The sequence below is a fragment of the Peromyscus maniculatus genome, chromosome 20, assembly GCF_049852395.1.
Source record: "Peromyscus maniculatus bairdii isolate BWxNUB_F1_BW_parent chromosome 20, HU_Pman_BW_mat_3.1, whole genome shotgun sequence".
NCBI classification, from domain to species: Eukaryota; Metazoa; Chordata; class Mammalia; order Rodentia; family Cricetidae; genus Peromyscus; species Peromyscus maniculatus.
The window spans coordinates 12,667,335-12,680,207 of NC_134871.1; positions in this window are offsets into that span (position 1 = coordinate 12,667,335).

Sequence of the window (12,873 nt, forward strand, 5' to 3'; positions counted from 1 at the left end):
AGAACATAATTTTCTAAGAACCCTCCTTTTCCTCTTTCCCTGTTTCAATTTTGTTGGCTACTTTGTTTCATGATGTACTTCATAAATAGTCTTAGATAAAAATGTCCTGTGGATGAAAATATGTATTAATTAAACTGTCCTCTGAAGAGATAGGAGATGGGGTGGACTGGCCTGATTAGCTCACATTCACTGAGGAGAATTATATCTAGAAGTTGCCTGGGGTCTCAGCGAAAGCAGACACTTTAACCTACCCCGTACACTTGTCATTTCAGTACTCCATGAAGAAAGCGATCCAGTAAGCGGTGTTGCCAATGGCCCTCAGTAGTAACGTTATCTCGTTTTCTTTGAGACAGAAAGCAGCATTGTTTTCAGCTTCCACGGAGCCCAGAGTAAATATAAATACACCGTTAAGTGTCCTTCAACCACATTATAATCCTGTCATGTCTCAGCATCTAAACTCCACCTGAACAAGGTATTTAAAGAGCCTGACTCTAAGATGTTTTTCCCCCTTTGTAAAAGTTTAAAGTGGGTCAATCAAGCTTATTTGAATTCTACAAAGCAGTAAGGATCTTTCACAGAAAACATGGCATCTGCAGAAGGAGAGGAAAAGGAACACAAATCTGGGGGGTAGCCCTTCCCCGTTCAAAAGAATGCAGGTGTGGAGAACTAAAGAAGTTCACCTGAAAAGTTAGAGGAAGCAAAGCCTTAAATTGTAAGGACAAACTGTATAATGCATGTGTTTTTACTGCAAAAAAAAAAAAAAGATAGAAAGTGTTGCCTAAGTCAGAAAATAGTGTAAACTGCTGTTCAACAGGAACTGGTTTGGCTTGTATTTGTGACACGCTGAAGAGCTATGAAACTAAATGTAGCTCTTACATTTCAAATAACTTTGGCGAAGTCCATAAATGCATTAACTTAAGGAGGAAGATTAGACATATCCATAAGGTTCACTTGTCTATACACCAAAATGCTTATCATTATATTTTCTCGTGGGGAGAAAAATTTAAAAGCAGCTAGGTTTTCCTACATGCAAACAGCTTGGAGAATGTTGTTTTAGGAAAAGTCACTTTTGCCTGTAGTGAAGCAAGTGTAGCATATTTTTTCCTCCTCCTCAATCTTTCTACAAGTCATCAATCATGAATTTTCCCCAGTATGTTACAGGAGTGAGGAGAAATATGAAGCTGCTGATCTACCAATAAAAAGATGTTCACATCTGCACATTTTTAATAAGTCATCTAGACACAGCCAAAATGAAATCAAAAGTTTACTTTTATTTAACCTCATCTGTGATTGTAGCTGACATCAGAGTGTTTGGGCTGAATTTATTACACCTTTCAAATAATGCATCTCCATATTATGCACAATAGGAAATTGTTTAAATGTCATGCCACTTTTGTAAACAGCAATGCTATGGTTAACTGTAAAGATCGCTAGGAAGAATGTTTTTATTTATCAGTTTCCTTTCTTACATTTCACTGCTTTTGAATAAATTACGACATTAACTAGTGCATTTTCCACTTATGTGTTCCAATTTTATACTATGAGACAGTTATAATTATAAATTTGTTCATCAAGGTAATATTACTGTCACATAATATGATATACTTTTCCATATTGTCATGGTTTTTTAAAAATGGGGCATTTATCTAAGAACCATGAGCAGAATGTGCCACAAAGAATAATTCTAACTAATTTCTTGAATCATTTTCTGCTACTGTTTATGAGAGTGGGTCAATGTTTCAGACTTATTCTGTAATTTTCCATTAAAGATATGATGGTGTGTTCATAGTTTTCCTTCAAGAGGCTGACACAAATTTAAAATAGAGAATGGAATATTAGAGAATATTCAGTTGAAAGCAGTAAATAATTATTGAATATAAGTAGATGCACGCAAAGCTACACAGAGAAACCCTGTCTCGAAAAACCAAAAAAAAAAAAAAAAAGAAAGAAAAAATAAGTAGATGCAAACACTGTTTTAGGCTCAGTGAATTACCATAGAGACCGAGACATGGTCCTTTATGTTAAAAAGATTGTGCTGTAGAAATGGAGAATATGCATGAAGAAGTGAACATCCATGAGCTCTTAGGGAATCAAGAATGATGATGGTACAAGTCTAAGGAAGTTTTCTGAGCAAGGGAACGCATGAGAAAAGCTCTATACTGGTAAAGTCTAAGATTTCACATGTCTGGGGAAGCTGGTAGGAATTAGGCTTCTGGAGACAAGGCAAGTTATTTGAAGAAATATACATTTACCCCCTGTTGTTTGATAAAACACTTTAAGCAGAAGACAAGTTCATTTTTCATTATTCTAGAATCAAAGTTAAGATTTTCTTCCATTGAGGAAAAGCCTGGAGGCAATAAGATGAGATGAGAGTTGACTTCAAAGTATGGTGTATATCCAACATCAAGGAGATCCAAGAGCAAAATCTAACTCCCACTTTCTAATCTGCAGAATTACCATAAACCAATTCCCCTAACTTCCATGGTTTCACTAAATGGTGAGAAACACTGACCTAGACTGAAAAGGAATAGATGGTGAGAGAGATTTGGAAAGTTAGTGAGAAGAAGATCCCAAGGCACAAAGAGCAAGAGGTATTGCTGATGTCTCACAGACCTGTGTTTGCAGGCTAACACACTCACCATGAGCCATAAGCAGAAATGCAAATGGCCCACATTTTACTCAAAGACTAATGCAAAGCAAGTGGAAATATGCTGGAAAGCAAATGCAGAATAATAAGCAGATGATGAGAATATGGGACACGTAATAATTTTAATTACAAGACAAGAAAATATGACATTACTTTAGGAAACTCAAGAAAAAAAGTGCTTATTGGGTGTTTGGATTCACACATCTATAGATACAGGGAACGGTTGGGATGAAGATATGAAAGCCACTATCATACCTTTAGTTGTTAAAATCATGACAAGGAACAGGATTATATAGAAAGAATATGATGAGCAGGCATTACAGAGTTCCTGAGAACTACAGTGATGGAGTCAAAGAAACTGAGAACAGTCAGAGGTATGGAGGACACGGGGTTGGGGTGGGGGGAGTCGAGGGAAGTGAGGGTTTTAGGAGAGTATGTTCAGCAAATTCCAGTGCAGCGGGGTTCCAGGAAGATTTATGTCTATGGGATTTGGCGATCATTTTAGTTTGGAAACAGGAATATTAATTTCTTAAGGAGACTCAAACTCACAGTCTTCTGTTAGATAGCTCACATTGAGTGCAATAGAAATCACTGTCGAGTCCAAGCCAAGAACGCAGTGTATGTCGGTGATGTCGGTAATTTTACACAGCATTTCATTTTCTCCCTGGCATGGAAAATTGTATCAGGTTTCAGTGGCGCTTCCTAAGACGAGTACCTCAAGAATCCAGGTGCAATGTAACACGGTAGCCTTAGGATCCCTTCAGGGGCAAGTCACACTCAAAAGGTTAATTTCCTGAAAGATTTGCTGGTAATACAGGATTAGTTGTAAGTAGTGTGATCTTGCATGTGGGCTTTGGACTCAGGCAACTCTGAGGTAAAAATCCATTTAGTCCTTGACTAGATAGCTGGTTTTGTTGTTGCTTATTTGTTTTAATGTATTTCAATTTGTTCTTCCACAAAAATGGAACTAACCATGTATGTGAACTTATTTATGTGTTTAAGTGAATCATATATACACATATATGCATATAAATTTTTTATTATAAATAAATAAATACTTGCAATGACCTTGGGTCTGTACATATATATATATATATATATGTGTGTGTATATATACATATATATGTATGTATGTATAGATAGATAGATAGATAGATAGATAGATAGATAGATAGATAGATAGATAGATAGATAGAAAGATATATATTTTTTCACCTGGTCTCTGTATACCAAAGAGTGATACTGTCATACAACAAATTCAGGGAGGCATTCTTTCCAACCTTGTATGATATCACTAATTGTGACTGTTACAGATTCTAAGTACAAATACAAAGTTGCTTTTTACACAGAAAATTATAGTTTAGGTGATTGATTATTGAAACAACACAGTAGCTCACAATATTCTAAATATTAAATATTTACCGACATGAAGGGAAATTTCAGTTTCATGATCAGCTAGGTGAGCAATAGTTATTTAGCTGATATATAAGTAGCATAGTCATTATGGACCAACTCTTTTGGAAGAAAACATTGAATATAAATTCCAAAAAGGAAGGGGTTTTGCTGAGTTTGTTCTTTCATATAGCCTCACATATAGTTTGGGCTCAAACATTTACAAATACTTTGGTCTTTACTTTTAAAATACTTATTTTTGTTTTTAATTTTGTGTATGTGGAGTTAGGCACACATGAGTGAAGGTGCCTCTGAGGCTAGAGGCATTGGATCCCCCTAGAGCTGGACTTATAGGCAATTGTGGACCATCCCCAAACTTGACTTGGGTGTTTTACAATAAGGTATAGAACAAAAGATGTAGAAAACTAAACATATAGATAACAATAGGAACAGTTAAATTATCCTTCTTGACTTCATGTAAGGATCAATCTTTACTTGTTGAATGATATATTGAATATTTTGTGTGACTAGTATTTGCTAAGTGGTAAGGAAGACACAGCCTCAAAACAAAGGATACTTAAGCTGTGATGTCATGGCACATAGCCCATCTTCTTCCTCCTAGTGTCCAGTGGTATTAAACATGAGATGGATGGAAAGTTATTGGCCTGCAGTTTGCAGCCATGATGCAGAATGAATCAATGTAATCTACACTAGAGTTAGCCTGTCTCTGCTGAGTTGCTACCAAAAGGCAGTGGTTTGCAAAAGGTGAATTAATACTAAAATACTTTCTCCCTGACAACTACAAATGTCAGAGATAAACAAAATAGATTATGGTCTGCCATTGGAGCATCAGCAACCTGACCAAGTAGGGGAAAAGTATGCAAGCAAGCAGAGAAGTAAATAAAACCACACAGAGGTAGAATCACAAGGGCACAAAAAGAGCAAGGTTGACATAAGTCACGTTGACAGTCTACTTGGACTGAGCCTGATCCAGAAGAATGTCTTTGCAAGCAACAGGCTTAAATCCCATGGGCTGTTGGTGAAAGTTTAGTTGTTTTTCCTGGTATCTGGTGATAACCCTTCTATACATCCCAGGAAGATATCCATCACTGTGGATAAGCTTCTCCATAACTTCTTAACCGCTGGTTGTTGTAGAAGATAATTCATTATATGTTTAGAAATACAGTGTCATAACCACTCCTGCTGCTTTGTTACTATTGATTTCATTTAGTCACACCATAATGAGTTTTAAAGTACAACTTGGAAATATGGCCTAATTTTGTATATAATTTTAGTTATAGAGTAATTGTTATTAAATATAATTTAATCTTCATAGAGCTTCCATGGAAAGATAATAAAAGAAAATTTTTAACACTAGAAACTAATATTAAATACTACATTATTTTTATTAACATAGTGCATATTTTAAATTTATCTTTAAGAAGTACAAACTTTTCAGATATTTTCTCTGAAAATACATTATTTTGTCAGATGTTTATATATAAAAATAAAGTCACATTTCTCTAAAACATTAACACTTTATACAGAAACTCAAAATGTTTGTGTGTGTGTGTATATATGTATATATATATGTATATATGGTTTTTAAATGAGTTGATGAAAGTGTCTATTTGTGTGCAGAGCTGTTAATTAATGTTTCTTTTAGACAGAAATTATATGTAAATGTCTACATATTTACACCTATTTGGTATAGAAAAGCCCATGTAAATAAATCTATTTAGCCATATGTTAAGAAATCAATGCATACCATCTTCTAAATTCTAAATAGAAAAAAATCAAAGTGTCCTGTATCCAGCTTAGAAAGTATTTTAAAGACTTTAAAACATTTGTCTTTATTCTGAGATCAGAAACTGAAAAGCCAAATTCAGTGGCTCACAAGAACATGTCTCTACAGTGTTTGCCCAGAGTTTTGCTACAGAATTTCAAAATCTTCAAAGGGTTTAGGCAACAACTTTTATAATCTTGCAGAATATGTTTGAAAATTGGACTTTTAAACATGAAGTTCAAATCACTAATAAAGCCTGAAGTGATTTCACAATGAAATTTTATTCTTTGGTTTAAAAACAAACTCAGCTTTTGATTTTTGAGTAACCAAATTTCAGAACTAAAATAAAAATAATATATTTTTAGAGATCTTCACATTGCTTAGAAAAATTCAGAAATTTTATCTCATCATAGATTTCTTCCACATGCTAGCTCTTTCAAGAAATTTTACTTTAAGAATTCTCCAATTGTCACAGCATAAGAAAATCTAATTAATTCACCAGTTAACATTATTAGTACTTTAATTATTAATGATAAAAGTGTTGAAAATAAAAATAGGCTTGTGTTGTTCTTGCTAATATTAGGATTTGGTTTTAGAGCAGGAACAAGGGTTTCATTCACTGCCTCGGAAAGATGTCGTAATGTCAGACGAAACATAAGCACAACTGTTCAGCTTTTCTTCCTCAACTTCTCTATCAAGAAGCATGATCTAAAAACTGGAAGGTTAGAACAAACATCGTTAGGAGGGAATTGAATTCCAGAACAGATGAGGAGATATCAGGAAGCACCTAACACTTCAAATGAGTTCAAGTCTCCTTATGAACAACATCCCACGGTGCTGAAAGAGCTGGCAGCTCTTGATGATGAAAACACTGTCAGTGATCTTTAAGAAATCATGGACAACAGGAGAGATGCCAAGAGACTGGAGATGTGAATGTCCTGATGCTCTAAAATGAAAAAAGATGAACTGCATCAACTCCACACAAGAAAACTTGTCAACTCCCAGTCAAATGCAAGAGTGTGTTATCAGGAAGATGACACATACATAAATGGGAGAAAATGCACTAATTACTGCTAATCTTCATGGTTAATCTAAAAACAAATGTGGCTGGATTAATTTTTTTATTACATTACTAATCAGTAATAACTAAGCTGTCAGGACATAAAGGAAAACCAGTGTGGCATTTTAGATGATAAATTTGTTTTCTAGTCCGGGATAAATGAAAATAATGTATGTTTTTATCTGCTAGGACAGATGTATAGTGCTATCTAATTTTATGAAAACTATCACACAGTAATGGCACTGTTAGGGAGGTCTATTAATTTCGAGTGAAGAAAACCAATATTAGTATTGCATACTCAACTAATGAGAACATTCCTGGGTACCTGCTTCCAGTCTTGGCTGTGACGGAGGAGTGGGCAACAGAAATGGAAGAACAATGCCAAACCGGTGATAGCCTAATGATGACCCATCTTAGTTACATCGCAAGGGAAAATTTAGATTAGAAAGAAAAGACTAATTATGCTATCTTCAAGAAGTAAGACGTGCATGGTATGTTTGGGAAAGTCTGGAATTCATAGTTAGGAACTAATGGAGGATGCAGTAGTAAGCCATTGGAGAGGTTCTTTTTTTTTAATCAATTAAAAGTAACAAATAAGCCGGGCGGTGGTGGCACATGCCTTTAATCCCAGCACTCAGGAGGCAGAGCCAGGTGGATCTCTGTGAGTACGAGGCCAGCCTGGGCTTCCAAGTGAGCTCCAGGAAAGGCGCAATGCTAAGCAGAGAAACCCTGTCTCGAAAAACAAACAAACAAAAAAAAAAAAAACAACAAAAAAAAGTAACAAATAACAGATTGCCTGTCTTATGAAGCTATCACCCTCCTGTCACTGGGACTGTTCAAACTGAGACTGACTAGAATAAAGGAATTTCTACAATGCTTTTCCAAAAGGTCAAAGTCTTATGCTCTTTTCAGTTCTGATTGTTTGATGCTACTCTAAGTATTTCTAACAACTACTTAATACTCTTGAGATATCAAAAGAGAAGTAAAAGAAGAAAAATAGAAAGGAATAAAATATCTTGACTAGCCTCAAATTATTCTTAAAATGTATACTAAAGAATGTAAATTTTATTCTGTGAAGAAATGCATTCCAGATGAATATCATATGATATATCTTAGAAAAATTCCATTTTATCTTTCTTCTCTGTCATAGCTACATTTATATAATCTCAATAGGTAATTAGATAAACAAAAAAAGACAGACAAATAAGTAGATAGGTAGATAGACAGATAGATAGATAGATAGATAGATAGATAGATAGATAGATAGATAGATAGATAGATAGATGATAAACAGATGATAGATAAATGATGGTAAGTTAATAGATAGATAGATAGATAGATAGATAGATAGATAGATAGATAGATAGATAGACAGACAGAGACAGACAGACAAAAGAGAGAAGTATTCATTTTGTTGTAAAAGCAACATGTTTAAATAATATATTTATTCAATGGCATCATTATCTCTTTACTGATTTAGTTAAATATAGATTGCAAGACTCAGATATGACCAACTGGTAGATAAAAATAAAATTACTGGGAAAGTAAAGTATTTTGCCCAACTGACAAAGATTGTACCACCCACCCTCCTGACTATTCCCATGTTTCCTGGAAAGATGAAAACTATAACCGTGTTTACTCCCAGTTTCCGTGAGTTTGTCAAGTGAAGCCCGTATCGAAAGCCACAGATTCACAAGTGGATAACTATAAAATTTGTGAACCCAAAACTCTAATACTTTATTTGAAATAAAGAGGAAACTTTTAAAATATGTATTCTAATCCATGAAACTTGGAAAGAGAGGTGAAGGAGGAGAAGAAGAAGAGGAAGTAGAAGAAAAAAGAAAAGTCTAAAACAGAGCACATCTTTAGAACATGAATGCTCTAGTGAATATTTCACAAAGAGTATTGAGTTTGTAATATGGAGAAAAGAATTTCCAACTTCAAAATATGCAAAGAAAAATTGTAGAGAAGTCAATGTTGTTGTGCATTTAAAATCTTGATCATGACACCATTCATATTAAAGAAACTTTAGGTGATTACACTGTAGACGAAAGTTGCTATATGCAGCTATGATTTTAAAAATACAGACCATAGACAGCTGACCTGAGCTTGTGAGAGCACATGGACACTTGGCCAACAGTGAGGGAGCCTGCGTGGGTTGGACCTAGGCCCTTTGCCTGTGTGTGACAGTTGTATAGCTTGGTGTGTTTGTAAGGCTCCTAGTGGTGAGGTTAGAACCTGTCCCTGCTGCTTAGCTGGCTTTGGGGAACCTGTTTCCCATGCTGGAATGCTGTTAGGAGTCATTTTATTCTGACAGTACTTGGCAGAACAATAGTATCTGGTTTTACCATAGGTCCCTGGGCTGTGTAGTCTCGGGGTCTTGGTCACCCAGACACTGTCTGGTATTGATTGTGTCTTGTAGAGTGGGTCTTCAGTCAGATAAGACACGGATTGGTTACTTCCACCGACTGTGCTACCATTGTACTAGCATATCTTGCAGACAAGATGCCATTGCAGACCAAAGGTTTTGTGCCTGTGTTGGTGTTAACACGCAAAGTATCTTCATTTACAGGAGATGCTAATGAGAGGTGAAAGCCCTATGTAGGAACCAACTCAATTTTTTCTTGTTCAATGAGTAGTGTAGGTATTGTCCCTTCAGGACGAGGGCCTTGCTGTCAGTTTGTAGAAAGCAACCCATAGTCTTGGCCACAGCCCCTTTGCTTTGGGGTTCCCATGGGATCCCTTTGACCAACAACTCAATTAGCTGTAATCCATTCTTGGAACTGGAAACTTCATTTGGTAGTGAGAGATGTCCATTTGGGGCTCTGTCTTTTTCATTATTTGATTTTATTTAGATCTCCTTGATGCATGTATATATTTTAGGAAGCATCTACTATTTTAAGTTTCCATACTACTTCTTAATTTTAGCTGTCTCTTTCCATACTCCCTCCCTTCTCCTCCTCTTCCCTCCCCATCTCCACTTGACCCTCCCATTCCAGTCTCCCTGTCCCCATCCATCCCTAACTGTCTTTCTATGTCCCTTTCCTAGGGAATTCTCCTTAACCTCTAGTCCATTACCCTACATCTAACCTTTGTTGTTCTATAGATTAAAGGTTGATTATTATTGACTTAACAGTTAATATCCACATATACACGAATATATACCATATTTGTCTTTCAGGAGATGGATTCCCTCACACAGGATAATTTTCTCTAGTTCCATCCATTTATTTGTAAATTTCATGATTTCAATTTTTTAACAGCTGAGTAATATTCCATTTTGTAATGTGCCACATTTTCTTTACTTATCTTCTGTTGAGGGACATATCGTTTGTTTCCAATTTCTGGCTCTTCTGCACAGAACAATGAACATGGTTGAACAAATGTCTCTGTGGTAGGATGAAGTAACCTTTGGGTATATGCCCAAGAGTGGTATAGTTGCATCTAGGGGTAGATTTAACCGTTTATTTGACTGAAGTATTCATTTCTTCTATCCTGTCTTCAACCTGAAATTCCCTCTCCCTTTCTTTGTATTCTGTTGGTAACACTTGCCTTTGAGGCTTCTCTTTGAATTCCTAAATTTTTCACTTCCGGATTACCCTTAGTTTGAGGCTTTTATTTTATTTTGTTTTATTTATTTTTTATTCTACTTTCATGTTCAAATCTTGAAACTGTTTTATTCATTTTGTTCTGCTGTTTGTGTTTTTATAGATGTCTTTAAGAGATTTATTCATTTCTTATTTAAGGACTTCTTAAATAGCTATTTTAAGATCTTTGTCTTATATTTCAGCTGTGTTGAAATACTAAGGGCCTACTATGGTAGGATTGCTGTGCTCTGGTGGTGTTCAGGACATATTGTCCTGACTGATAATCAATAATAATAGTGTTTTCACTCTGATATCCAGATGTCTGTGTTTGGAAAGATTTTAATGTTAAATGTTGTTATCTGGTCTCCTCTTTGGAGGTGGATGCTTTGTTTCTTGGTTTCTGTTGCCCTCTCTGATTCATATGAGAATATGGTGGCTGTGTGTTACCTGAGAGGAAATTCTTCTGGGATCCTGATAGATGTGGCACTAGAGATTCCGGGTAACATGTGTTCCTAGGTATTGAGAGTGGACACTTAGGAACTGAATCAGGATAGCCTAGGAATGGGGGAGGGGGGCTGAGTGGGTCCTCATGAGGGAGGAAAGCAGTATGTTCTACCAGCATCTGCTTGGTCTCCTGGGAATGAGGGCAGAGAGTAAAGGGAGGCCACAAGGCATAGTCCGCTACAGAGCAGGGGATGGAACTTGGGCACTGGAATTAGAGGACAGGATGGTGAGTGAAGATCTGAACTGACCTACCTGCTTAGCTGACATTAAAAAAACAAAACAAAACAAAACAAAACAAAAAACAAGCAAACAAAAAAAAAACAGGATACATTTTTTTTATTAAGAAAAAACTTTTATTCATTTTATATACCAACGATCCCCCTCTTATCTCCTCCTGCCCCTCCAGCCTCTCCCTCCCAACCCACCCCCCATTCCCTCCCACAAGAAGGTAAGGCCTCCTACGGGGAGGTACAGTTAGTAGAGGTAGGTTCAAGCTCCTCCCCCTGCCTCAAGGCTGTACAAGGTGTCCCATCATAGAAGTGGGCTCCAAAAAGCCAGCTCATGCACCAGAGATGGATCCTGATCCTACTGCCAGGGGGCCCCCTAAGCAGATCATGCTACACAGCTGTCTCGCTATGCAGAGGGCCTAGTCCAGTCCCATGCAGGCCCCACTTAGCTGGCCTTCTTTTTGGTCAGGCTCGGAAGAGGTTTCCCAGAGAAAGCCTGCTTGAGTTGGAGGCTGGGGTAAAAGAATGAGTCTGGAGGAAGTTTGTAGGAGATCTGTCTGCTAAGCTGGAGAGAGGGCAGAGAGAAAGGGTAGATGGCTGAAGCAGGTGGTCTATTCCAGAGCTGGAATTAGATTTGAAGGAAAGGAGGGGGAGTGGAGATCTACAATTAGTCTACCTCCTTCCCTAGCTTGAGCAGCCCCAGGGTCCTCAGAGATTGCCTGTTGGAGTTGATAGTTGGGGGGGGGGGGAGTCAATGCAATGACTGGAAAAGGGTGAAGGGACATTATCTCACTGGAGCATGTGGCTCCGCCAGGCCTTGTCCTCCCCATTCCCTCTGCCTTGTTCAACACCGGTAGATTCCATTCCTAAAGCCGGCCAGCAAGGTCTATTCTATTCTCTTATTTGGCCACTTCCTCCCCCTGAGGCTGGCTACCAAGGTCCAGCTATCAGAAGCCCCCTATGATTCACCTAATTAACATGCCCAATTAAAATGAAACACTTTATCCTAACACAGGGCTACCCCCTTTACCTTTATAAACTTCCATTTGCATCTGGGCCACAGCTGTCTCCCCTCCATCCAGAAGCAGTCCTTTGTCCCTCTGGGTCAAATACCCCTTCCCCCTTTCCCTTATTCCTATCCCTTTCTCCCTAGTTCCCTATCTCCTTTACTATCCTAGCTCATTCTAACAAAGACATCTCCTTCTTCTCTTAAAAATTACACCTGCAAGGTCATTTGCTGGTGTTTTTCTGCCCTGGGTCAGAAAGCAGCCACTTTAACTTTTCTTCCCTGCTTAATAAAGGATCTCTCTATGGGAACAGGTGTTTGGGTGTGGTTTCTGCCAAATTCGGGGTCAGGAAGGAAGCCTCCACTGTGGTTTCCTTTAGAAATTTGGAGGGGAAGATATTTGTGATTCACCTTCGAGGGCGGGGAGGCTGCAGCAGGTGGTCTGTTACAGAGCTGGGCATGAGACTGACAGTTTGCATTTCTAGGAGAGATGGGGGAGAGGTGAAGATTTGCAATTATTCCACATGCTTCCCCGATGGGAGTGGCCTGTAGGTTTCCAGGGAATATCTGCTGGAGTTGGGGGCTGGGGTAAAGCAAGGAGTTGGTGGTAGGGAGTTTGGTGGGGAAGAGCTGTGGGATCAAGTGCACCTGGGAGTCAGGAGAA